The following is a 27,989-nucleotide window of genomic DNA, read 5'->3' as shown; positions in this document are numbered from 1 at the left end:
AATTGTGTTTTCAAGGCAGCAGAATTACATGACATCGTCTACTTTGTGATCCCCAATTCTGAAGTTTCTTGCTGTTCTCATTTCTGCTGCTTCTCAATACTTTCATCTCTCATTGATTAACTCTCAGTCCGTATTTTGTTTCGTTAGACTATTCATTCCGTAAAACAGATCGTGTAATTCTTCTTCACTCCCACGGAGGTCAGCGACATCATCAGCGAATTTTATCATAGATAACCAATCGCACTGAATTCGAATCCCATTTTTGAATCTTTCTTTTAGTGCTTCTTCGATACGCAGGTCGAACAGTAGAGGCGAGAGACCGCATCCCTTCCCTACGCCCTTTCCTTCACGGATACATCGTTCTTGGCCTTCCAGCCTTATCTGTTGATTCTTGTTAATAAACCGTTTTTTCTTACAGCTTACCAATATTTTTTTCTGAATTTCGAACATCATGCACCATTTCACGTCGTCGGACGTTTTTTCCAGCTCGACGAATTCTGTGAAAGTCTGTCGATTTTTCTTCAGTCTTGATTCAGTTATCAACCATAACGTCTGAACTACTTCTCCTTTCCTAAAGCTGAACTGATGGTTATCTTAGTTTTCTTTTCCATTCTTCTGTATATTACATTTGTCAGCTCCTTCGATGCATAAACTGTTACGCTCATTGTGCGATAATTCTCGATCTTGTCGATGTTGCTGTTTTCAGAATTGTGTAGATGATGTTTTCCCTGACTCATATGGTGTATAGCCCGTCTCATATGTCTTACACGCCAACGTGAACAGACATTTTGTTGCCACTTTCGTCTTGATTTTAGAAATTCCGATGGAATGTTATCTATCGTTTCTGTGTTATTTAGTCTGCAGTCTTCAAAAGCTCTTTTAAATTCTGATTCTAATGCTGGATCCTCGATCTCTGCCCTATAGACCATTGTTTCGTCCCGTATCACGACATCAGACAAAACTTCACCCTCATAGTGGGTTTCAATGTACACTTCCAAACTTTCCACTCTCTCCTCTACATTTAAAGGTGGAATTTCCATTGATTTCTTAATGTTACTGCCCTTGTTTTTTGTTTCACCAAAGGTTATTTTAACTGAATTAATCCTTCCGACAATTTATTTTTTCAGTTTCTTAACTTTTTCATGTAGACATTTCGCCTTTGTTTCCCTACACTGCCTCTGTATTGCACTGCTAAGTCACTTGTATTTCTGTATTCCTAAATTTACCTGAACGACTTTGTATTTCCAATTTTTTTTCGATCAGCAGACGTATTTCTTCTGTTAGCCATGGTAGCTTTACAGTTACCTTCCGGGTAGTTATGTTTTGCTTTGCAGATTCTGTGATTGCCCGTCTTAGAGATGTCCTTTCCTAGTCAACTGAACTGCCTATTGAGCTTCTCATTATAGCTCCTGGGTACGCTTTACAATCCAATATCTTCTTTCGGAATCTCTGCCTGTCCCTGATGAAGCGTAAACGGAATCTTCCCACATCCCCAGGAGTTCTTCCTGTTGTGGTTCTTGAATAATTCACTATTATGATCTGGAATTTATTGCAGAAGTAGATCTTTCTGCTGTCTTATTCTTTCCACCGAGCCCATATTTTCCCGTAACCATTTCTTCTACTTCTTCCCCTTAACAGCATTTCAGTCCCCGGTGACTACTACATTTTTATCTCCCTTTACATACTGAATTATCTGTTCAATATCCTCATACACTTTCTCTGTCATTTCATCTCCTGCTTGCGACGTTGGCACGCATACGACAACTATAGCTGTCGGCGTTGGTTGCTGTCGATTCTGATGAAAAAAACTCATTGAACTGTTCACGGTGGCACACACTGCTGCCCTCCTTTCATATTCATAACGAATCCTATACCCGTTATATAATCTTCTGCTGCTGTTGATCTCACCATATGCTCGTCTGACCACAAACCTTTGTTTTCTTCCCATTTCACTTCTCTGACCCCCACTATATACATAGACTTAGCATTAGCATTGCGCTTATCAGATTTTATAGCTTCACTAACAAGTTCAAACTTCTGACATTCCACGGACCTACTTGCAGAATGTTACGCTTTTCTCATAGTCACCTCCTCTCTACAGTCCCCTTCCGGAGATTCGAATGCGGCCTAGGCCAGAATCTTTTTCCAGTGGAAAAACGATAATGACACATTTTCGATACATATTTTGTACCCTTAATGCAGTGGTTTGCATTGCTTTTTGTATCGCCATGCCATTGATCATTTCCGAACCGAAGGGGAACAGAGTGGCCGTAACCTCGTTCCTTTCTTCCATCCTCTTTGACAAGCTTGTCGGGGGTGGGGGGGGGGGGTGGGAGGAGGGAGGGAGTAGAGGTCGGAGGAGATGGACAGAAAGAGGACGGGGAACTGGGGAGAAAGGGAAGAGGAAGAGATGGACAATGAGAAGGGAGACGCATAGACGGGAGGAGAAAGGAAAGAGGAAGAGACGGAAAAAAAGAGGACGAGATGGACCGAGAAGAAGAACGTGGAGGTGGATAGGAGAGAGAGGGGAAATGGACAGTGTAAAGGAAGCAGAGGATACGGACGGAGAGAGGGGAGAAATGGAGACAGACTAAGAAGAGAAGAAAGGAAGACAAAGACATAGACTAACAGTACGGAATAAATACATGTCTGGGCGACGCCGGTTACTCTGCTACTCACGACGTACAACGATTGCAGCATACAAGCGATAGAGCAAACTATTAACAGAATAAGAAATCTAGTACAAGGTCATTTCGATTTTCTGTCACTGATTCAGTATTTACGCACAGATTGTAAATAACTAATTTGAAATGTACAGCTCTGAAACGGCGCACTGAAAGCGCAAACATTAGCTATATTTTTCTTGTTATTAAGGACGCCAGTGTTTCAAACTGTGTTAACAACCATTGGGTAGCGCTGTAAAATTACAGTTGGACAACGATTTATGGAGCGAAAATGGATTATGTTACTCAATAATGACTCGTAATGTTGTTACGTAGCGAGTTTATACAATGCCCGACGTAGCAGATATAATCAGCAATTTCATTAATTGGCTTTACGCCAGTCATTAATTCAATTACGGGATTTAACACTTCTTTCTCGTCAAAAGCTGTTTTGAAAGTATATTGCAAAAGGCAATTTGTAGAATGATGCCTAATTAATATTCCATGACACTTCAGTAGACTAATTTGAGTTTTTAGTGTTAATAGTGGAATGTAATATTGAAAAATCTGAATAGAAATGGCTAATCTTCAAAAATTATTTTCAGTGGACAGTTTCCCCTTTACGTCGCCACTCTGTGTTTTGCAATAACGGAGGAAAAAGAGGGAAAGGGGGGAGGAGGGACGTGTCAAAATTGCGAAGCGCGGCATGCGTCTATGTTTTATATTTCGTTTTTATCAATAACACATCACAAACAAAACACATTTTCTGTATTATTTTTTTTGTTTTTGGAGCGCTGCAGACGTAATAAAATTAATATCAACCATAAACTGTCGTCATATATACTGACAGTTTCATCTTTCAGGCTGCCATGTAGCCATAACTTATTTAATTTCGTAATCGAAAAATCCCTTTCAAGTAAATACGTTGAATGAACCTTCGACATCACTTTCAACCTCATTATGGAGCGTGGAAACTATTCCCAAGAATACAGCGTAGAATTCCTGCACTGCTTGAACGTAAGAAAATTTGTGTTTTAAACCGGAATTACGGTGCAGATCGGCCAGTTCAATGTGCAGATACACAGCGGCACTTTCCACTGCAACGGCAAACGGTCTCGAAAACAGCTCAAATACGCAACATGCGACTGACAGCGACTCCAAGCTTTTGATAGCTATTCCTGTAAGCCTTTCAACATCACAGCGGACTATTGAAAATTCACATTTTCCTGAACACCTGTGAGCTAGGAAATTAGGGGTGTTCCTTTTCAGAAGTTATCCCTTCCACAGTGAGACTTTCTTTTTAAATAACTCAATTTTGCCATGAAATAAAATTGAACGTTCTTCTCATCTTGAAATGTACAGTCGATGTAAAATGAAAGGTCTGCAGGCCAGTTCGGATATTCTATGTTCGTTCTAGCTTTCAATTTTCCTTCAGAAATTCAACAATACTTGGTCTGAAATCGAAAACTTTCTCCAAGAACGAAGCGTGGGTGGTGGGAAGTGGAAGTTGCAATAGGGTTATAATGAACCAAGTTGCTATTTATCGTTGATTAATAAACGTACGAGGAGTGTTTCATAAGTAATGCAACACATTTTTTTCTCAGCCAATGTGGTTGAAAAAATGTGGAATTTATTGTGGAACATCGTGGATCGTCGCACAAACTAGCACTATCTCCCGCGTGGCGGCCGGTCGCACACAGCAGTAACTGCTGCAATGCTGCAACTTGCGGACATTCTAATTCGAGGTGATCGACGGATCATAATGAGACCCATTGCTGCACAACTGATAGTACTGACACACCCGTCCACAAGTTGGGGTACTGAGAGAAGTGGCCCGCTGAGTACCTCGCCGATTAACAGAAGACCATAAAGACAACTCTACTGAGTACCTTGCTTATTACGAGGCTGATATTGACAAGATGTGTCGTCTATCGTCTCAAACAATGAAACGTGGGCTGATATCTCCGAACTGGAAACGAAATAGCAATCCATTGAGTGGCGCCACATCACATCCCCTCCGAAAAAAAAGTTAAGAATCGTAAACTAAAAGATAAAAGTCTCGTCATCTGTCTTCTGGAACTCTGAACGTGTTATTCTGTTTGGCGTGAAGAATGAAAACCAACCTCCCCCTCTCCATAACAAGACAAGGAACCTTTCCGTTCCGTCTGTTTCTCCCAGTAACAAGTACCACCAGTGTCTAATATTGCTATATACACTATGTGATCAAATGTATCTGGACACTCCGAAAAACATGCGTCTTTCATATTAGGTGCGTTGTACTGCCACCTACTGTCATGTACTCCAAGTCAGCGACGGCAGCAGTCATTATATATCGTGAGAGAGCAGAATGGGCCACAACGCGGAACTCACAGACTTCGAACTTGGTTAGGGGATTGGGTGGCACTGGTGTCATAATTCTCTAAGCGAGATTTCCACACTACTAAAGATCCCTAGGCCCACTGTTTCCGATGTGACAGTGAAGTGGAAACGTGAAGGGACACGCACAGCACAAAAGCGTACAGGCCGACCTCGTCTGTTCACGGACAGAGACCGCCGACAGTTGAAGGGGCGTGTAATAGGCAGAGATCTATCTAGACCGTAACACAGGAATTCTAACCCGCATTAGGATCTACTGCAGGGAGTATGACAGTTAGGCGGGAGGCGAGAAAACTCAGATTTCATGGTCGAACGGCTGCTCAGAAGCCACATATCATGTCGACAAATGCCAAACGACGCCTCGCGTCGTGTAAAGAGCGTAAACATTGGACGATTGAACGGTGGAAAAACGTTGTGTGGAGTGAAGAATCACGGTACTAAATGTGGTGATCCGATGGCAGGTTGTGGGTATGGCGAATGCCCGGTATTTAACGTCATCTGCCAGCGTGTGTAGTGCCACCAAACGGTGGTGTCATGGTGTGGTCGTGTTTCTCATGTTTGGGGGGGGGGGGGGACTTGCACCCCTTGTTCTTTTGCGTGGCATTATCGTAGCACAGGCCTACATTGACTTTTTAAACACCTTTTTGGTTCTTACTATTGAAGAGCAGTTCAGGAATGGCGATTGCATCTTTCAATACGATCGAGCACCTGTTCATAATGCATGACCTGTGGCGGAATGGTTACGTGACAGTAACATCTCTGTAATGGACTGGCCTGCACAGAGCCCTAATCTGAATCCCATTGAACAAATTTGGGAAGATTGGAACGCCGACTTCGTGCCAGGTCTCACCGACTGGCATCGATACCTCTCCTCAGAATGGGCTGCCATTCCCCAAGAAACTTTCCGACACCTGTTTGAAAGTATGGCTGCGAGAGTGGAAGCTATCATCAAGGCTAAGGGTGGGCCAACGCCGTACTGAATTCCGTCATTACCGATAGAGGGCGCCACGAACTTGTAAGAGATTTTCAACAACGTGTTCGGATACTTTTGATCACATAGTATATGTACTTTATAATATGTTTGCAAAGTTGCAAATGAAATATGGGAAGTTGGATATGAAAAGGACAACAGCTGCTAAAAATCTTCTACGCAATCGTTTATTCCATAGACTAGTGAGAAAGCTGGCATACGCCAGGTATTTATTTATGGTGGGACCAGAGTCTTAGAAAACGCGGAGTCTATTTTGTTACATTAAATCCTTCGAATGCGACGTTCAAATTTATATTTCAGTATGTTATTTTTGGAGATTAGCATCTTGAAACCGACAGACATAAACAATGGTTTTAGGTAGCACTTAAAATTACGATATGTATGTTTTGTTCGTGATACGATGGTGATGAAGTTAAGCCCGTACGTTGTCTCAAGAAACGCTTAAGTTACCTGCGAAAATTCCATGAAAAAACGTTTAGTTATTTTGAAGATTAGCGTGTTCAGTCAGACAGATTAGATAGTTTTACAGCTTCATAATAAGCATAGAAGACATAGCTACACAAGTAATACATGCAAATAAGATGTTTTTATGCATTGGGAGGGGGGGCAGCGGGGGGGGGGGGGGGGGAGGCATGGCGAGCACGTACTAGACTCGAGACACCCAACGCAACCCGCTAACCTGCCTAAACATGGAGAAATTTCGCGCATTACTTCTGAAAGGGAGAGTGGGGAGAAAGTCTTAGTTCCAAGTATATTACCTGTAGGTTAAACCTACGCTGATTTGAGGACCAGTTTTGTCGTAAAACACCCGCTACCAAAGTTGACCACAAGTACACGAGGCTAACAAGGCCATTCCACAAATTATAAAAATTGAAAATACAGAAAGAAAGTTGTAAGAAAGATACATTACGAATAATCGAAGAAGTGCCTTTGTCCACAGAACAAATCAATATTAGTCCTCCAGTTTTGGTAATGTTTGTTTCACGCTTTTCTTCCCGTTGTTAAATTTTCAACTCAAAATTTTGGGACTGAGTTTTCAACCATGACGTCGATTAGTTCACCTTATATAACACAGTTTGTCCTCATATTAGCCTGAGGTTGAGCCTACGATCTTAAAAGCCCGATTCCTCCTTGTTCTCTCATCAGAATTAATGCTAAAAATTTACTCTTGTTCAGGTACGTTAGCTTCCTGTGTGCCGTTTCTACAGTATAGTATGCTGTTGCGAAGCATTGCCCTACGCATCGAAAACTTCTGGTTCTGCTTTTACTAAACGTGTGTTTGTGTATCTGGAGAGTAAACATTTGAAATGAAGTTTTTAGCAACTCTTGCCCTTTCATTCGCAAGTTCTCCTCTACATGCTACAGTGAACTGAACATTGGTCATTCATTAGGGTTCACGTTTTACGCAATCCGTCAAAAATACCCGCTGCGTATATCAGGCTTTTGTAACCATAGGAGTAGAAATCAAATTCGCAATCACTCAGTTCCTTAGAGAGCATCAATAAGTTTATAAACGAACTATAACAATAAAAAATAATATACTTATCCTCTTTTCAAGGCTTCAAGGCTATCTGCTTACATCCAATTAGAGCTGAGTAACGCTTTTCGTGATTGTCCAATTTCATTTACTCCAATTGCATTGTGTGCAGACCAGACTAACGACCGCGACACATATAACTGTTTCCCATAAAGGGAGTCTATGTTCCTCCCCTTGTTCGGTCTAATTCTTTCACATAGGGTGTGAAAGAAGGTAAGTTTGTAATGTTCACATTACAAACCCTAACAAGATTCAAATATATGCTGACAGATATTTCACAGTAATAACCAATTATCCTCAGAATATCACGCACTGACACCTTCAAAGCAATATCGTTTCCTTGAAGCTCTTTCCTCCTTCATTATCAAAGGGAAGCCATTAGAATTACCTAGTCGCAGGAGGAATTTATTTTTCATTGGATATAATATATATTTAATGTAGAGTTCACTATGCACCGGTAATTTAAGTAAAATTGAAGATATGATTTAATTCAGTAGTCATCAGCTTCTACTGAATTATCATCAGCCAGTGAAAAAATGTTTGTCACTACTCTTTGTTGGCTGTAATCTCTTTATTTTATTATTGTTTTGGAACTAAATCCACATTCAACCTCCTACTTTAATCATTATAAAGTTTTGCGACAGCATTACTTCGTCATAAACGAGGAAATTAGCAAAGCAAACATACCTGAAATAAACAGTAACTTGACTACTTCATAAGAAGAAAGTTTTTTAAGTATAAACATGACAACGTCTTCTGCTGCATACGAGTGGGTGTGTTCAGTTGCTTATATTTTCCTCGTTTATTCTCTTTGAAGCAATTAATATAATATGTTTAATATTTGCAGAAATTTTCTCCTCGGTTTCTACTTAAATTGTCCTTCAATATGTTATAATAAAAAATTCTGTGTTTGGCAGCAGTGCCTTATTTTTGTGTACCAAACGTGCTCTGTCTATTCATGGTACGCATCTTAAGTGCTCTATAATATATAAGAAAATCATGTAATAGTATACAAATTGACAAGAAACCTAAAATTATTCTTTGCAGATCATTTCATTATCTAAATAACAAAATAAAGATAAATGGCTCAAATCGCTCTGAGAACTATGGGACTAAACAGCTCAGGTCATCAGTCCCCTAGACTTAGAACTACTTAAACCTAACTAACCTAAGGACATCACACACATCCTTGGCCGAGGCAGGATTCGAACCTGCGACCGTAGCAGCAGCGCGGTTCCGGACTGAAGCGCCTTGAACCGCTCGACCAAAATAAAGATAGATACGAAGCCCACGTCTACGACAGTACTAAAAGGTTATATGCCAACTAGCTCCGCAGATGACGAAGAGGTTGATGAAATGTATAATGAGACAAAAGAAATTATTCAGATAGTGAAGGGATACGAAAATTTAATAGTCATGAGTGACTGGAACTCGATAGTAGGAAAAGGAAGAGAAGGGAACTTAGTAGATGAATATGGAATTGGGATAAGGAATGAAAGAGCGAGCCGCCTGGTAGAATTTTGCACAGAGCATAACTTAATCATAGGTAATATTCGGTTCCAGGATCATGAAAGAAGGTTGTATACGTGGAAGAGGCGTGGAGATACAGGTTGTATAATGTTAAGACAGAGATTTAGGAACTAGGTTTTAAATTGTAAGACATTTCCATGGGCAGATATGAACTGTAGATTAAAACTGAAGAAACTGCAAAAAGGTAGGAATTTGAGGAGATGGGACCTGGAGCGAGAGGTTGTACACAGCTTCACGTAGAGCATTAGGGAACGATTGACAAGAGTGGGGGAAAGGAATAAAGTAGAAGAATAATGGGTAGCTTTGAGAGATGAAATAGTGAACGTAGCAGAGGATCAAGTAGGTAAAATGACGAGGGCTAGTAGAAACCCTTGGGTAACAGAAGAGATATTGAATTTAACTGATGAAAGGAGAAAATATAAAAATGCGTTAAGTGAAGCAGGCAAAAAGAAATACAAGCGTCTCAAAAATGAGATCCACAGGAAGTGACAAATGGCTAAGCAGGGATATCTAGAGGACAAATATAAAGATGTAGAGGCGCATATCACTAGGGGTAAGATGCCTACAGGAAAATTAAAGAAACTTTTGGAGGAAAGAGAGCCCCTGTCATCAATATCAAGCGCACAGATGGAAACCCAGTTCTAAGCCAGGAAGGGAAGTCAAGCCTAATAAAACTCTACCATCTAGTCAGCAAGATGTATGATACAAACGAAATACCGTCAGACCTCAAGAAGAAACTAGTAATTCCAATCGCAAAGCAATCACGTGTTGACGGATGTGAAAATCGCTAAACTATCAGTTTAACGAGCCACGGCTTCAAAATACTGACACGAATTCTTTACAAACGAATGGTAGAAGCCGACCTAGGGGAAGATCAGTTTGGATTCCGTAGAAATGTTGGAACACGTGAGGCAATACTGACCCTACGACTTATCTTAGAAACTAGATTAAGGAAAGGCAAACCTGCGTTTCTAGCATTTGTAGATTTAAAGAAAGCTTTTGACAACATTGACTGCAACCCTCTCTTTCAAATTCTGAAAGTGGCAAGGGTAAAATATAGGGAGCGAAAGGCTATTTACAATTTGTGCAGAAACAAGGTGGCAGTTATAAGAAACGAGGGACATGAAAGGGAAGCAGTGGTTGGGAAGGGAGCGAGACAGTGTTGTTGCCTATTCCCGATGTTATCCAACCTATATATTGAGCAAGCAGTAAAGGAAACAAAAGAAAAATTCGGAGTAGGAATTAAAATCCATGGAGAAGAAATAAAAACTTTGAGGTTCGCCGATGACATTGTTATTCTGTCAGAGGACCTGGAAGAGCGGATGAACAGAATGGACAGTGTCTTGAAAGGAGGATATAAGATGAACATCAACAAAAGCAAAACGAGGGTAATGGAGTGTAGTCGAATTAAATCGGGTGATGGTTCGGGAATTAAATTAGGAAATGACACTCTGAAAGTAGTAAATGAGTTTTGCTATTTAGGGAGCAAAATAACTGATGATGGTGAAGTTGTGAGGATATCAAATGTAGAGTAGAAATGGCAAGGAAAGCGTTTCTGAAGAAGAGAAATTTGTTAACATCGGGTATAGAATTAGATGTCAGGAAGTAGTTTCTGAAAATATTTGTATGGAATGTAGCCATGTATGGAAGTACATCTACATCTACATCTACATGACTACCCTGAAATTCATATTTATGTGCTTGGCAGAGGGTTCATCGAACCACAATCATACTATCTCTCTACCATTCCACTCCCTAACAGCGCGCGGGAAAACGAACACCTCAACCTTTCTGTTCGAGCTGTAATTTCTCGTATTTTATTTTGATGATCATTCCTACCTATGTAGGTTGGGTTCAACAAAATATTTTCACATTCGGAAGAGAAAGTTGGTGACTGAAATTTCGTGAAAAGATCTCGCCGCGACGGAAACCGTCTTTGCTGTGATGAGTTCCATCCCAATTCGCGTATCATATCTTCCACACTCTCTCCCCTATTACGTGATAATACAAAACGAGCTGCCATTTATTGCACCCTTTCGATGTCCTCCGTCAATCCCACCTGGTAAGGCTCCCACGCCGCGCAGCAATATTCTAACAGAGGACGAACGAGTGTAGTGTAAGCTGTCTCTTTATTGGACTTGTTGCATTTCTAAGTGTCCTGCCAATGAAACGCAACCTTTGGCTCACCTTCCCCACAATATTATCTATGTGGTCTTTCCAACTGAAGTTGTTCGTAATTTTAACACCCAGGTACTTAGTTGAATTGAAGCCTTGAGAATTGTACTATTTATCGAGTAATCGAGTTCCAACGGATTTCTTTTGGAACTCATGTGGCTCACCTCACACTGTTATTTAGCGTCAACTGCCACCTGCCACACCATGCAGCAATCTTTTCTAAATCGCTTTGCAGCTGATACTGGTCTTCGGATGACCTTACTAGATGGTAAATTACAGCATCATCTGCGAACAACCTAAGAGAACTGCTCAGATTGTCACCCAGGTCATTTATATAGATCAGGAACAGCTGAGGTCCCAAGACGCTTCCCTGGGGAACACCTGATAACACTTCAGTTTTACTCGATGATTTGCCGTCTATTACTACGAACTGCGACCTTCCCGACAGGAAATCACAAATCCAGTCGCACAACTGATACGATACCCCATAGGCCTGCAGCTTGATTATACGTCGCTTGTGAGAAACGGTGTCAAAAGCTTTCCGGAAATCTAGAAATACGGAATCAACTTGAGATCCCCTGTCGATAGCGGCCATTACTTCATGCGAATAAAGAGCTAGCTGCATTGCACAAGAGCCATGTTTTCCGAAATCATGCTGATTACGTATCAATAGATCGTTTCCTTCGAGGTGATTCATAATGTTTGAATACAGTATATGCTCCAAAACCCTACTGCAAACCGATGTCAATGATATAGGTCAGTAGTTAGATGGATTACTCCTACTACCCTTCTTAAACATTGGTGCGACCTGCGCAATTTTCCAATCCGTAGGTACAGATCTATCGGTGAGCGAGCGGTTGTATATGAGTGCTAAGTAGGGAGCTATTGAATCAGCGTAATCTGAAAGGAACCTAATTGGTATACAATCTGGACCTGAAGACTTGCCCGTATCAAGCGATTTGAGTTGCTTCGCAACCCCTAAGGTATCTACTTCTAAGAAACTCATGCTAGCAGCTGTTCGTGTTTCAAATTCTGGAATATTCCATTCGTCTTCCTGCGTTCAATAACTCCGCTTTAGCTTCACAGTCCTCGGTAACAGTACCATCGGCACTGCGCAGCGAAGGTATTGACTACGTCTTGCTGCTTGTGTACTTTACATACGACCAGTATTTCTTCGGTTTTTCTACCAAATTTTGAGACAATGTTTCGTTGTGGAACCTAATTAAGGCATCTCGCATTGAAGTCCGTGCCAAATTTCGCGCGTCTGTAAATTTTAGCCAATCTTCGGGATTTCGCGTTCTTCTGAACTTCGCATGCTTTTTCCGTTGCCTCTATAACAGCGTTCGGACCTGTTTTGTGTACCAAGTAAATCGTGGGCGACATATAGTATAGACAGGAATAGAATAGAAGGTTTCGAAATGTCGTGCTACAGAAGAATGCTGAAGATTAGATGGGTAGATCACATAACTAATGAGGAGGTATTGAGTAGAACTGGAGAGAAGAGAAACTGGTGGCACAACTTGACTAGAAAAAGGGATCGGTTGGTACGGCATATTCTGAGGCATCAAGTATCACCAATTTCGTATTGGATGGTAGCGTGGAGGGTAAAAATCGTAGAGGGAGATCAAGAGATGAATACACTAAGCAGATTCAGAAGGATGTAGGTTGCTGTAGGACTGGTAGATGAAGAAGCTTGCACAGGACAGAAGAGCATGCAGAGCTGCATCAAACAGTCTCTGGACTGAAGACCACACACACACACACACACACACAATTACACGTTGACGTTATCTAACCCTTCTTCTTGATAAACAAACCCTGTGACCGTATTCTTTTTTCCTTCTTACTGCCAGTAACAATCTTCACGTCAGAACTGCCGTTAAATCTCCTAAAGCCAAAGTGACCATCAACTAACCCGTCCTCCATTTTCTTTCTTATTCATTTGTCTTCTATTATTATCAGTAGCTTGGGTGAATGACTCGTTAGGCTGGTTGATCTATAGCGTTCGCACCAACCTGCCTTTGCTGTTCGGAACCGTGTAGCTGATATTTTTCCGGAAATCTGATGGTACGGCGCTAGTCTCGTAGAGTCTACAAGTCTACCTGTCTATTCATTCCTGTTTCCCTCAGTGTTTACAGAAATTGCGCCAGAGTGTTATCTATACCTTCAGCTCCATTTGATCTTAAGTTCTCCAAAACTGGTTTATTCCGAGTGCAATACTGGTTCAAATGGCTCTGAGCACTATGCGACTTAACTTCTGAGGTCATCAGTCACCTAGAACTTAGAACCAATTAAACCTAACTAACCTAAGGACATCACACACATCCATGCCCGAGGCAGGATTCGAACCTGTGACCGTAGCGCTGGCTCGGCTTCAGACTCCAGCGCCTAGAACCGCACGGCCACTCTGGCCGGCTGTGCAATAGTGTATCCTCAATATTTTCCTTATCGACTCCGTTATTTTTCTTGTATCAAATCATTAGAAGAATCCGTCCCATTAAAAATACCTTCAGTGCGATATCTTCCTTATCGACTGCGTTTTCTTCTTCTATTAAATCATTAGACAAATCCATCCCATTCAAAATACCTTCAGTGCAGTTTTTCCACATCTCCGATCTTTCCCCTCTGCGTTCAACGTGAAAATCGCACCTGAGAGTTAATGTTATCATCATTTCTTTCAATTTGACAAGAGGCTTTCTTGTCTTTTCCGTATGCAGCGTCAGTCCTTCAAAGACCCATTTTAATTTCAATTTCTTCAAATTTTTCGTGCAGCCATTTCACCTCAGCTTCAATGCACTTTCTCTTTATTTCAGTCCCAAGTGACTTATGTTGCTACATTCCCTCAAAACTTTTGTACGTTATCATTTTTTTAGTCCGTTGAAGTATTTCAATTGTTATCCTAGGATTCTTCAGAGTTGTCTTCTTTGTACCCACTCCTCATTGTTCAACAACCGTGACTACAAATGTCCACTCCTTCTTAACCGAACTGCTAACCGTGATATTCCTTACCGCAGTAACCACATCCTTAGCGAAATTCAAACACATCTCATCGTTTCTCAGTGCTTCAGTATCCCATTTCCTTCCGCGCTGATCTGTATGATGTACTTAAACGGAACTCTACTCCTCATCATCACTGAATTATTATCTGAGTCTATATCTGGTCCTCGGTACGTCTTGCAATCCTGTTTCTGATTTCGTAATCTTTGTGTGAGCATGGTGTAATATGGCTGATATCTTCCCGTATTCTGTGTCGCTTCCAACTACATCTCATTCTCTTGTGTTTCGTGAAAAGAATATTCGCCGTAAATATCTAAAATGTATGTCAGGCCTCTATTTGTTACACTCCTTCTCGTTCTTAGTGCTTAGGCCATACTTTCCTGAAACCCTTTCTTCCGCTCGTTCCCGTCAATCATTATCCAGTCCCCATGATTATTAGGTTTTCAGCTCCCTTCACACATTGAATTACATGTCCAGTATCCACTACCAATGCAGCTTCTAATTGCGACGTCAACATGTATACCTGAACTATCGTTATCGGTTATGGTTTGCTGTCACCTCGGATAAGAGCAACTTTATTACTGTATAGTCGACAGTAGCTCTTTCTCTGCCTTACTTGCCATTTTTTACGGAATCCTACTCCCATTATACCATTTCCTACCGCTGCTGATATTATCCTATATTCGTCTGTTCAGAAATCCTTACCTTATTTTCTTTTCATTTTACTGACACCCACCCTATCTTGGTTTGGCCTTCAAATGTTTCTTTTTGGATGTTGTAGTTTTTCTGAAAGGTTCCAAACTTCTGACATTCCAGGCTCCGATACGTGGTATATTACACTTCGGTTGTTATAACCTCTTTATCTCGTGGTCTGCTCCTTCTTGACAGTCTTCTCCTGGAGATATGAAAGAGGGGCTAAGCCTGAATCTTATGTCGATGGAGAAAACATCACGACACTTTTTCAATTATAGGCCTAATGTCACGTGTGCACACATTACGTGTATTTAATGCAGTGGTTTCCATTACCTTATGTGTCGTCATACCGCTGATCATTCTTCCTCTTTTAGGGGCACCATCCAATCCCAACCACAAGAGTGTGCAGTGAAGCTGTGTCCGCTCCTCCACCATCTTTGACAAGGCCGCTGGCAGAACGAGGGTGACACCTAATGCAGCAATTCTTCAGCTGCTATTGATGATGATTTTTACTTAAAAATTCAACAGTTGCTGCTTTAGAAGCAGTTACATTTGACGTTGTGATGACCAGTCATATGTTGTACTGCTAGATCACAGGTTTTAGTTTTCTCAACATAGACTGCGAGAATTAACATATGACGTTCTGTTGATCAGTCAAATGCTTTGCCGATAGACCACAGGTTATAGTTTGCTATGCACATACTGTGAGAATTGCCATACAATCTGCATAACAGCGAATGCATCCGTGTTGCTGACAAAAATAACACACCGAAGAATGAACAGAAAATTGAAGACTGTTAGATGGCTTAGGAAAGGTAAGGCACCAGAGAGATAGTTCTGACATTGTTAATGACGGCAGAAAGCCTGAAAAAAAATCAAGTCACTTTCATAGGATTTGTCGAGCTGGAAATAGCGTTCGAAAATATTGGTGCAAGATGTTCGAAATTCTGAAAAAACAATTACGAGTAAGCTATAGAAAATGTAAGGTACAATATGCACTAGAAGCAAATGCGAAAGACTGGAAGGGACAAATGGGAAAGACTGGATGAGCAATAATGTAGGGCTCAGATTAAAAAGGGTCTAAGAAGTGGATATAGTCTTTTCTCCCTGTTACTGAACCTACACATCGAAGAAGCAATGGCCTGAAATAACAAAAAAGCACTATGAGCATTATGGGACTTAACTTCTGAGGTCATCAGTCCCCTAGAACTGAGAACTACTGAAACCTAACTAACCTAGGGACATCACACACATCCATGCCCGAGTCAGGATTCGAACCTGCGACCTTAGCGGTCGCGCGGCTCCAGACTGTAGCGCCTAGAACCGCTCGGTTCGGTATCAATGATAATATTCGCTGACGACATTTGTATCCATGGTCAAACTGAAAAAGAAGTACAGGATACTGAATAGAACTAAGAGTTTATTGAATACAGCATGTGGATTGAAAGAAAATCGAAGAACGATGACAGAAGCGAGAAGTAGCATAAATGAGAAAAGAGAGAAAGTTAACATCTGAAATGGGGATCAAGAGGAAGACAAAGCAAATCTGCTGCTAAGGCAGGAAACTAACGCATGGTGTATGGAACAAGGAGAATAAAAAGAAGAGCAGAACTGGCAAAATGAGCATTCCTTACCAAGAGAAATCTAATAGCACCAAACCAAGGTCTTAATTTAATTAGGAGATTTCTGAGAAGGTACATTTGGAGCATAGCATTGCATGGTAGTAAATCATGGACTTTGCCAAAGCCGGAACAGAAGAGAATCGAATCATTTGAGGTGTGGTGTTGTAGAGGAATGTTGAAAATTAGGAGCAGTGATAATGATATGAATGAGGAGGATCTATGACGAATCGGTGGGTTAAGAGGCAAATGGAAACACTGAAAAGAAAGAGAGTTGAGATGATAGCATACTAGAGACAGATGTAGAGGATAAAAAACGTGGAGGAAGATAGTGATTGGGATACAGAATACACACAGAAAAAAAATTACAACTTAGGTAGCACAACTGCTACTCTGAGATGAAGAGATAGACACAGGGGCAGGAGACGAATTCGTGGTGGCCCACATCAGACGTTAAAAAACTGGTGACAGAAAGGGACAATTAAAACATTCGGTAGCAAGAGACAGAATTTGTTGTTATTCATATGATTTAGTATGTCCTGTGAGGGGATGTCATGACCGTGTATTACAAAAACATTTTAAGCATGTAGCTAAATAAATATCCACTTACCTTTCCTGGTAGTACATCTGGTAAGGCAGAGATAATATGGCTCACATAGTAGTGCCATTGTTTAGAAATGTGTTAACTTCAGCTGATGAACACAAGTCCCGAATGTAGACATATATTGACTGTTAAATACGCCATTCTTCGTTTTAATGATTTTTCGTTGTGCTCGGCGTCAGTCATGTTATATATCTTCTATATGAACTCATATGCAGTACTACAACAACTGGAGTATAAGACCATAAGTATGTTTTTCGACAACGACGTGTCATAGACAGATCACACATAATTTAATATGCAAGAAATGTTTTCAAATATGTAACAACCATTTGTTGTTGTGCCCCCGACTGTACGATAAGTACCCCTCATTAATTTTCATGCACTTTGGAACGACTGTAAAGCCGATATTAAGATCGTGTGTGACAAATGAACAGTTAAGCAGTCAGGCGGCGGAAATTTGTTTCAAAAAATTCTATATGGCTGTGGTCCCCCACGAGGGAAAGAACATTTAATGCTCAATATCTGGCTTCCATTACATTGATACTCTGGAACCCTTCATATACTCATTCACTCACTTTGGTATCTCGCTGAAAAAGCTAATCTATTACCTGACTGGCGTCGCACAAACGTTAAGGTAAAAGACTAAAATGATTGTTCGAAATGTGAAGCCGGAATCCTATTAAGCCACCTGATTTCTTATTAGTTACCAAAGAAGTGTAATATTGGTTCTCTATCACTCGCAGCTATGATGAATTCAAAGTTAGAATCGAAGATATTTTTTCGACTATCTGGTTCAATAGACACTCTTTCAAATTCACTCCTGATATATTCAGAAATATCTCATAGAATTATAAGGAATATCCCTTAGCTTTGCATATGCCTGTTTCATAAGCGGAAAATTGAAATCCAGAGGTTGTAATGCCGAATTTTTTCCGATAGTCAAGTTTTATGTTAACAAAAAGAAGAATTAAATAGTTCATCATAGTAATTAAGAAATATTGTGTCCAGAACAATTATTACTCATGTCTTCTCATTAACTGGAACAGTGTATGATATAAATGTAGCTAAAATCTTTTAACACTCATTTTCAAATATTAAAGAGTACTGATTGGGAAACAATTATGTGTTAGGGATTTTTATTGTATTCACACAGAACGCTAATAAAGACAAGAGAAGGCCATTTTAATTAAAAAGGTCATCGCTATATGTAATATTCTGATTGCATTTCTGGCGTGACAGATGGGCCAATCATTGACAGAGGAATCATCATAGAGCACTCAAACGAATGACTACTATTACCCGTACCATGTCGAATCAACATATGCATTGCTTCGACATTCATGAAACAATGTCTTTCACTATTCATTCCTAACCGGTTATGTTGATGTATGTGATACAAACTGCCGACTTTTTAAAATAAATTATTCTGTTTGTACCACAATCTACAGTACATTATTTATCAAATATTCAAAAATATTTAGCGTTAGGAAGAAAGGTAAGGTTTTATAATTACATTTTTGTTCTGTTTCTGAGTAGTATGCAAGTTATTTATGCCAGAATAGTAGGGCTTGTGCAGTCATGCTTGCTATTTTTATTGCACACGTGGAAGTTACAGTTTTGGACTTGTGTACGAACGTGCCTGGGTTGTTAGATAAAGAATCATACAACATGAACCGTTCGCGTGTAACTGTTACATTGTTCCTCAAGACAGCAATGCAAAGCTGTTAAGCTGAGGCAAAGTTTTCATTGTCAGTTCTTGTTGCTAAGAACTTTTCCTAAGCCGGCAGTAAAGGCGTTCTTTCCGGAAGTAGCTGAAGTAGTCGTAGAAGCGAACGCAGGAATTCAGACCAAGTTTCCTGGGGTGCTCCAATCTCGGTTGAAACTTTAACATTTACACGGTTCACGTGCATAATGACCAGGATTCCTGCGAACTCTTGTGCGATACAAAGGAATCACTTTTCAAGTACACCGAACAAATCTAGTCAAAAGTATGCGATATCTTCTCGGAAGAACAGTACTAATATGATTAAAATTATCTAAATATCTGAAACTCAAGTATTGAAACGAGAGTGTAGTGGGGGAGAGTTCGCCAGACGTTGGCAGCGAGAAGGAAAGTAGAGTAATGGGTCTGATCTGATCCATTAGCAATGTTTTCTGAAAGCCTACGATTGTGAAAACAGTGAGTTTGTTTATAAATAACTCTTCTGTTACTAGTCACAATATTATTTTACTTATATTTTACGTGATGCGGCTGCGGAAACTATTCCCTTTTTTAAGTAAGTTTTCTTTCTTTGTGCTTTGACATTTTTTGCGTTTTTTTTAACGTGTGAGGTCTTTCTTTGAACTGTTGACCTTAGTGGAATATATAAAAAACACCATTTCCAATTGTTTACCAGTTGGCTGTGAAATTTAGATTAGCTTGTACTTACAGTTTTCTGACGGTCCATTTGTGCTGAGACCCATACTTGTTAAACGTCACAGATAATTTTTTGAGCACAACATACGTCGAGAATAACAAACTTATATAAACAAATAGTTACAAACACTCCTTTACCAGATATGACTAAATAAAGATCTAACAACTTCTGACATTGTACTTATAATAGCATAAAAGCCGAAGTCTGGCTAACACAAAAGATGAATATATTAATAAACAGTCATATATATCATGACTGACTCAACGCCATCGTAATCTCTTTAGTTACAAAAATGCTTTCACATGCAGCAAAAAAATCTTCCACAGAGTATGGCATGCTTCTACAAAGAGGGTATTTATCTTTACCATCTGGATCATAATTTGCTTATATGTGTTTACAATGGTCCTTATTTCTGTGTGTCGCTTTTATTTAAGTATACTGTCGAGGCATTAAAAGAAGTGAATCAGTGAATGCCTTCATATGTTTCGATAGTATATTTAAATAAAAACAGTAATAGAAATAAGTACCATTGTAGCAAATTATGACCCAGATTGTTAAGATAATTACTTTCTGTACTACACTATATCATATCCTATACAAGATCAATAACATTTGTGTGACGTTTAACATGGTACCATAAGAAAACTGTAAGTACAAGTTATGCAAAATTTCCGGACTAACAATATAGGAAGACTGATAAGCAATTGCAAACGAATTTTTTATGTACATCGACGGAAAAAAATCGTAGAACAAAACATAATTAGAGTAAGGAAATGTCAGGAATACACTTGTGTATATGATTAATATTGCAAGCTCAGTGGTTGAAATATGTGCGAGATAAGGCATTGCAAATGTGAAATGCTGGTATAGCAATAAACTGAATGCAAACAAGCAAACAAGCGTGTATTGTGTTGTATAGGTGCCAGATTTCAGTCTATGGGATGCAGATCCATGCCTGTTGCACGTGGTCGGACAGTACAGGGACGGTTAAGGCTGTTTGTGCATAACGCAGGAATTGTTGGCTGACGATATCCCACGTGTGCTTGATTGGAGACGCATCTGGTGATGAAGCAAGCAGAGGCAACATGTCGACACTCTGTAGATCACGTTGGATTACAACAACGGTATATAGGATACAGTAATTCTGCTGGAAAACACACTCTGGAGTGCTGTTCATGAATGGCATTACAACAGGTCGTAGTATCGCACTGACGTACAAATCTACAGTCAGGTGGGTGGGAACAACACGAGAGTGTTCCCGGAGGTCACACGAAATCGCATCCGAGTAGATAACGCCAGGTGTAGGTCCAGTGTTGTAGCAGCAGACAGGTTGGTTGCAGGCACTTAACTGGCATCGTTCTAACCAACACACGACCATCACTGTCACCGAGGCAGAAACAGCATTCTCAACAGACCTCCATCATGCCCTCCAATGAGCTTTCGCTTAACATCACTAAGATCGCAAATGGTGGTGGTTTGTGTAAGTGCATTCACGCTACAGGGCATCTGCCGTAGGGCTGTGTTTGAAGTAGACGATTTATAACAGTTCCATGTGTCGCTGAGGTACCAACTCCGCTGCAATGGAGTACCATGCGTCAGAGCCATAGGCCGAACACGATAGTCTTCCCTCTCGGGACTGCGCGTGGCCATCCTGAACCTCGTCTTCTTGCGACCGCAGTTTCTCGTGAACACCGATACCAGCAATCATGTACAGTGTCTACATTCCTGCCAAGTCTTTCTGCGTTATCGCAGAAGGAACATCCAGCTTCTGTCTGGCTCTAAGCACAATGGGACTTAACATCTGAGGTCATCAGTCCCATAGACTTAGAACTACTTAAACCTAACTAAACTAAGGACATCACACGCATCCATGCCCGAGGCAGGATTCGAACCAGCGACCGTAGCAGCAGGGTGTCTCCAGACTGAAGTGCCGAGAACCGCTGGGCCACAACGGACGGCATCCGGCTTCTCGTAGCCCATATTACTTGATCTCGTTCAAATTCAATGAGATGATCATAACTGCGTCTTTCTCGGTTTGAAAACATTCTTGATTAAGATCAAGTCACCTCTTCCATTGTCAAAGATAACTAACGCTCACGATCGTTACAGAGAGTATTTGAAGGAAGTCTGATTTTCATCCTATTTGTGGCGCTAGTAGCTCCACTTTACACGATGAATTTGAATAGGCATCATCTTTCAGTTGTAGAAACATGTCTACCAAGTTTTGTTTATGTCGCACAACTCCTTTTTAGTTTTTCGTCAGTGTACTGCAGTAAAGTGACCAGGTAAAAGCAGAATCTCACACATGAAAGAGCATGAGAAAAAAATGGCACTGTACACAGAGAAAACGCGCTTTAAAATGGGAATCATTTCCCGAAACATATCGTGTAAAATTTAAGTAAAGAAAAATTGTGACTGGTAGCAAAAAAGTTGTTAACAGACAAACCCGTAAACGTAATGGCATAAGATATTAGGTTGGTCGTACGTTCGTAGCGTTTTTGGGTTGCTTGTTGGTATTCAGGTTGTTGTGGGTTTATTTATAGATTCTAATTTTTTATTTGTAGTCCAATGTTGCTATTTTAGATCTCAATTGTCGTTGTGTTTTTTGGAGACAGCGTATGGAGCTGTGGACGCTAGAAATTAGAGTGCGAATTGGGGAAATCGGAATTTTTACGACATATTCTTTTGTTTGAGTTAAATAGATGGGTAACAGCAACGGAGCAGACAGAAACATTTGAGCCATGAATAGCGATAATGACAGAGGACAGAGAACGGCAAAACTACATTTTATCTGTTGGAGGAGGATCGTTTCGACATTAATCCACAATGATCCACGTCGGTGCACTTTAGAACTTCGGAATGTGATGAACTATGACCATTCCAACATCGGCTGACATTTGCATGCTAGGTTTTAAAATCGGTTGTATGGATATCGATGCTCTCAGTCAAAATCACAAAAATATGTGCATATATGCTTGATCATTCATTGACTGGCTCATGAACGACACCCATCCTTATCGTTACTGGTGGTGGCATATAGTGTCTTTAGGCCAACATAAGAAAAAGGAAGGAATGGCTGAGCCCAAGCAAAGCAACAACTTCCCGCACAAAGACTTGTGATCTATATATTACTTTGAGTCTGGCAGTTTTCACTGGAATATATGGGCTGTTGAAGTAAATAAACTGTTGTAGTGGTTAGAACACTGGACTCTCATTCGGGAGGACAACGGTTTAAACATGCGTCCGATCTTTCTGATTTAGGTCTTCCATGTTTTCTAAATCACTTCAGACAAATGCCGGGATGGTTCCTTTGAAAGGACACAGCCGATTTCCTTCCCCATCCTTCCCTGATGTGACGGGACCGATGACCTCGCTGTTTGGTCTCTACCCCAAACGAACCAACCAACCAGTCAACCGACGCATCTTAAGGTCAGCAACCTAAATAAAGTCATTCGCAGTTTGTGCCGATGATTTTTGGTGGGTTCCCTGTGGTGCATAAAGTATTTCCGAGGCCAATTTTATTTTGTCTATGACGCACAGTGAGTTTGTTGACGTCATGCACTGTGTCTAATCACCAAGTTTTATTGTAATATGATGATGGCTGTGGTGGAAACGTGCGATAACAACAAGCATTACAATTTAAACAAGATCTATATCTATCTACTAGAGGTTCATCAGAGCCGTACTTCTTACTACATCTTCCCTCCAGCACATCGAATCGTAGATATCGTGCCACTGTCTTACACAGCAGCATTCTTTTTCTGTCCAAACCGAAGCTCGTACTTGAAACTAGTTTGCCTGACATGTCTCCACCTGTTACGCTTTCACTGGAATAAGCAAGATGAGACCAAAAGATCTGACACTTCGGGCGCTTATGAATAAATTGAAGGCCGAAATGCATGTCCGGAGCCCTCATGCAAATGAAAGCCATATGATTCCGAACGAAGGAAGATTAAGATTTAAAGTCCCGTCGGCATCGAGGTCATTACACACGGAGCACAAACCCGAAATGTTTCAAGGGAGGGGTGGGAAATCATGTGTGCTGTTTCAAAGGAACCACCGTGGAATTTGCCTGGAGGTATCTGGGGAAATCGCGACACACCTGAATCTGAATGGCCGGGGACAGCTTTGAACAATTGTCCTTCCGTATATGAGCCTAGTGTGTTAACCGCTGCACCCCATGTACCGTCTCGGCTCGTTTTATTCAGAGCGTTTCCCTAGCTACTTATTGTCGAAAACAGGTGCTTCATGTGTTGCACCTAGATGAAGAGATTAGCACCGGAGAAGTATTGGTGGAGGACCGCAGAAGAAACCAGTTAGAAGATTGGTGACTCAAAAAAAAAAAAAAAAAAAAAAGAAGAAAGAAAGAAAGAAACTGTTGCACGCATTCTGACACGGTTGTATTCAAGCTGTGTTGTGTAGCGTAGCTCTTCAATCTCTGCGGATGCGTAACAGGCTTCACGGAAAGGTCTTCAGCCTGCGCCAGCCAGTCAGATGGCTTACCGCAGGAATTAGTTTTCGTGAGCTCGCGTGTCGAGGCCCCAGTGCCCAGAAATAATAGTAATAATATTAGTACTACTACTAATAATAATAGATTTGTTTGTAGAGATTTATACACTTCATATCTGCTTCAGTTCTGGTCTCTCATGCGTTCGTTAGTTGCTGTTTCGCATCACGTTGGTGCCAATCTGCGGCGCGAGATCGTTAATTCTATTAACCAATACACATCGGGCTTTATAATATTTTTTACACAGAAGGTGATTAAGCACTTCGGTTACAAATTTTATGTTTTTGAGAATATGGGTTGCATTATCGCCAGAAGGAAGGATCTCACACGCGTTCACACACATGCGTCTACTACAATGACTCTCCCACGTCTGTCTGCTGCTTCCTATCTCCGTCTTTGTTCGCGCTCTTTGCACACTGCGGTTCCAACCTGCAGGGGCACTCGACCCTAATGCTTGTACAGTGGACTGAAATACGTTAAAACTATGAAAGTGCCACTTCGTTACATTCTCAACGAAACAGGTATTGAGAAAGTCAACGTAATTAACAAAATTTGAAGTAAATTGCTGTAGCTCCGTCGTAAGTTGCAATGATATCCATATTTTCTTTTTTCTTTTGTACATTTCAATGCAACTTACTACCACTGATTTCAAATATAAGACGAGTTGCGGACCTATTTTTACTTTCAGAATGCTGCAGGTTTGTAACAAAATTTGCGTTTATCACATCAACATTTTAGCAAGAAGTAGATTTTACATTCAAGTGTCATTGCTTCCACAGGCGCGAGCTTATGGACAGTACGAAAAATTTCTTACATCACAAATCACATAGTATTCAAAATATTGCACTGAAAATCAGGTTACGTTACAAGGTCTACAAGTTTACGCATACTATCCTTGTAGAGTCCGCAGCTCGTGGTCGTGCGGTAGCATTCTCGCTTCCCACGCCCAGGTTCCCGGGTTCGATTCCCGGCGGGGTCAGGGATTTTCTCTGCCTCGTGATGACTGGGTGTTGTGTGATGTCCTTAGGTTAGTTAGGTTTCAGTAGTTCTAAGTTCAAGGGGACTGATAACCATAGATGTTAAGTCCCACAGTGATCAAAGCCATTTTAACCATTTTTATCCTTGTACACGGAATGCTGTAAAGCAGGCAAAAGGCCATACCATCAGTGCTAATAAAACGATATAAATATGTCACTTTACTCACAATCACAGTGTATTCTTCCTGCCTCTAAACTCGTTTCTCTTTGTAAGTCTATAGCAAGTAATTCATATTGTTTTTACTATTGCCATTATTAGTAATCGTTATTATTACTATATTATTTCAGTATTAGTCGTTGCAAATTATTAAAACAATCATTAATCGGCAGTCACAGGATTCAGAGAACGTGCTGTTAATAACAAGCAAATGGGCTAAAAGCGTGCCTTAAAAATTCTCAGTGTTCATCAAATAAAGAGAGTGGGAGAGAATAATAAGGAAAATGTAGGAGTTGATAAAGCTTTCGCTCGGTTCCACGAAACGCTTACAACGTATCTAGAAATCGAGCTAGTATAGCACATTAAATACCACGAGTGTAGGCTATTTGGACTTACATTGAGTGATGTAAGGAAACTAGCATTTGAGTTGGCCAAGAGGAATGAAGCTGGCAATCGATTCCTTATGCAGACATTGATGGCAGGTAATGTTGTTGTTGTGGTCTTCAGTTCAGAGACTGGTTTGATGCTACTCTATCCCATGAAAGCTTCTTCATCTCCCAGTATCTACTGCAACCTACGTCCTTCTGAATCTGCTTAGTATACTCATCTCTTGGTCTCCCTCTGCGGTGTTTACCCTCCACACTGCCCTCTTGTACTAAATTGATGATCCCTTGATGCCTCAGAATATGCCCTACCAACTGATCCCTAATTCTAGTCATGTTGTGCCACAAATTTCCCTTCTCTCCAATTCTATTCAATACTTCCTCATTAGTTATTTGATCTACCCATCGAATATTCAGCATTCTTCTGTAGCATCACATTTCGAGAGCTTCTTTCTCTTTTTCTCTAAACTATTTATCGTCCACGATTTACTTCCATACAAGGCTACACTCCATGCAAATACTTTCAGAAGCGACTTCCTGACACTTAAATCTATACTCGATGTTAACAAATTACTCTTCTTCAGAAACCGTTTCCTTCCCATTGCCAGTCTACATTTTATATCCATCCTACTTCAAGATGGCAGGTAAATACCTGTTTAATTTAATCAAACAAACAATTCGATAAATCACTTGTTTATATGCGATTTCTGCTAACAAAAGTGAGTACCTATAGAAGACTGAAGAGTTTGTCATTCTGCACTATGACTCTCGTGAGATGCCACTTTGTAAGGTTTTTAATAAAACAGTGTAATAATCATGTAAAGTATAATACAGCTTTCTTTCTTGAATCACTGTATACTTAATAACTTTAATGTTAGTATAGAATAAATAAATCATATTATTCGAATACGATACCTCCCGTATTACTTCTCCCTGATGGCACGTCATCATGAGACACCTTCCACTACTCAATTTGAGTTTCGATATTGATTGACAACCGGAGATTCATTATCCATCTGCAAATTTTATTATAATGACTTACATTTTGTAGACCCAAAAAACCGAATTTCTTCTTACTAAAAGGTGCTATGAAATGAAACTATGTGCTCATAGAACCTTTTCAAGTCTCAAACTTCTATGTCCATCCAGACTGAAGCGACAAGTGGCAATTTGTGCCAAGGCCAGAATTGTAACCCGGGTCTCCTGATCATTAGGCAGATGCGGCCTTAGCGTGCCTCCGTCATCAGTTAAAATCACCATTCACGCCTCAGCCCACTTCGTATTCCCTCTAACCTCGAAGAGCATTACAGAGGCTGTCCAACTGTATTTGAATAACACATCAGCATTTATCATGTATATATGCAGGCTGGGAATGGTCTCCTGAGTCATCAGATTTGATCCGAATGAAAGAATGGTTTTCAGATAGGATCCTCCGTTTCGTTCGATGCTGAGGAGCTGTTCCAATGCATTTGGAGACCTTCTGCAATGCTGTTCCAATTTAGGGCGAATACCAAGTGGATTGAGGTGTGAATGATAACATGTAATGAGGAATAAGGCATGTTAGGGTAGTCCCTGCAGCTGTACAAAGCCACTGTGACAGGATGCAGGATAGCGTAGCGGTTAGGTTATCTACCTAGTGACATGGAGACAAGGTTTAGAATAGTGGCTTCATTTAATGCATCAGTCTACATATATCTTGCTATAAAAATTTGAGTGAAGTTAGGCGTAGCTTGTGTGGACTTTGATATTTGTGAGCTTAATAATCTATTAACAGAAGCACCTATTCTTTACACAAACCCAGCCAGGCACTTCCTTGCTTCTTACAATTGAAATTACTTCTGCTTCACATCTGTCCTTTGCATTGTCTGACAGAATTATAATGACGTCAGCGAGCCTCAGAATTTTTTTTTTTACTCCTCCCTTCAAAATTTCCACGTGTTCTCCTTCAGTGTTTGCTTCTTTAGTTGAAATGGCTAAAAGTACTGCAGCTTTTCCTATACTGCCCGTATCAAGAACGTCACCATTAGCGAGAGAGTAAAACGTCTAGAGGCCCAGAAGGAGTCAAAGAGGTGCCGCAGTAGCAGCGGAGGCGGCGTTCGCGTGGGCGGTTTCTGGGGCGGCGGCAACGTTTGTGCGATGTTGCGGGCTGCGCGTCACCCAGTTTGCGGGCGCAGTAACTCTCGCACCGCGACGTCCCCCAGATAACTGGGCGCCGCGCAGCCACACGCCGGACATATATATTGACGGGCGGGAGGCGTCCACTAAATCCCTGGTCGCGATAAGACAGGGGAGGCGGCCGGCCG

The sequence above is a fragment of the Schistocerca gregaria genome, chromosome 4 (genome assembly GCF_023897955.1).
Source record: "Schistocerca gregaria isolate iqSchGreg1 chromosome 4, iqSchGreg1.2, whole genome shotgun sequence".
NCBI classification, from domain to species: domain Eukaryota; kingdom Metazoa; phylum Arthropoda; class Insecta; order Orthoptera; family Acrididae; genus Schistocerca; species Schistocerca gregaria.
This window is presented reverse-complemented; position numbering follows the sequence as displayed.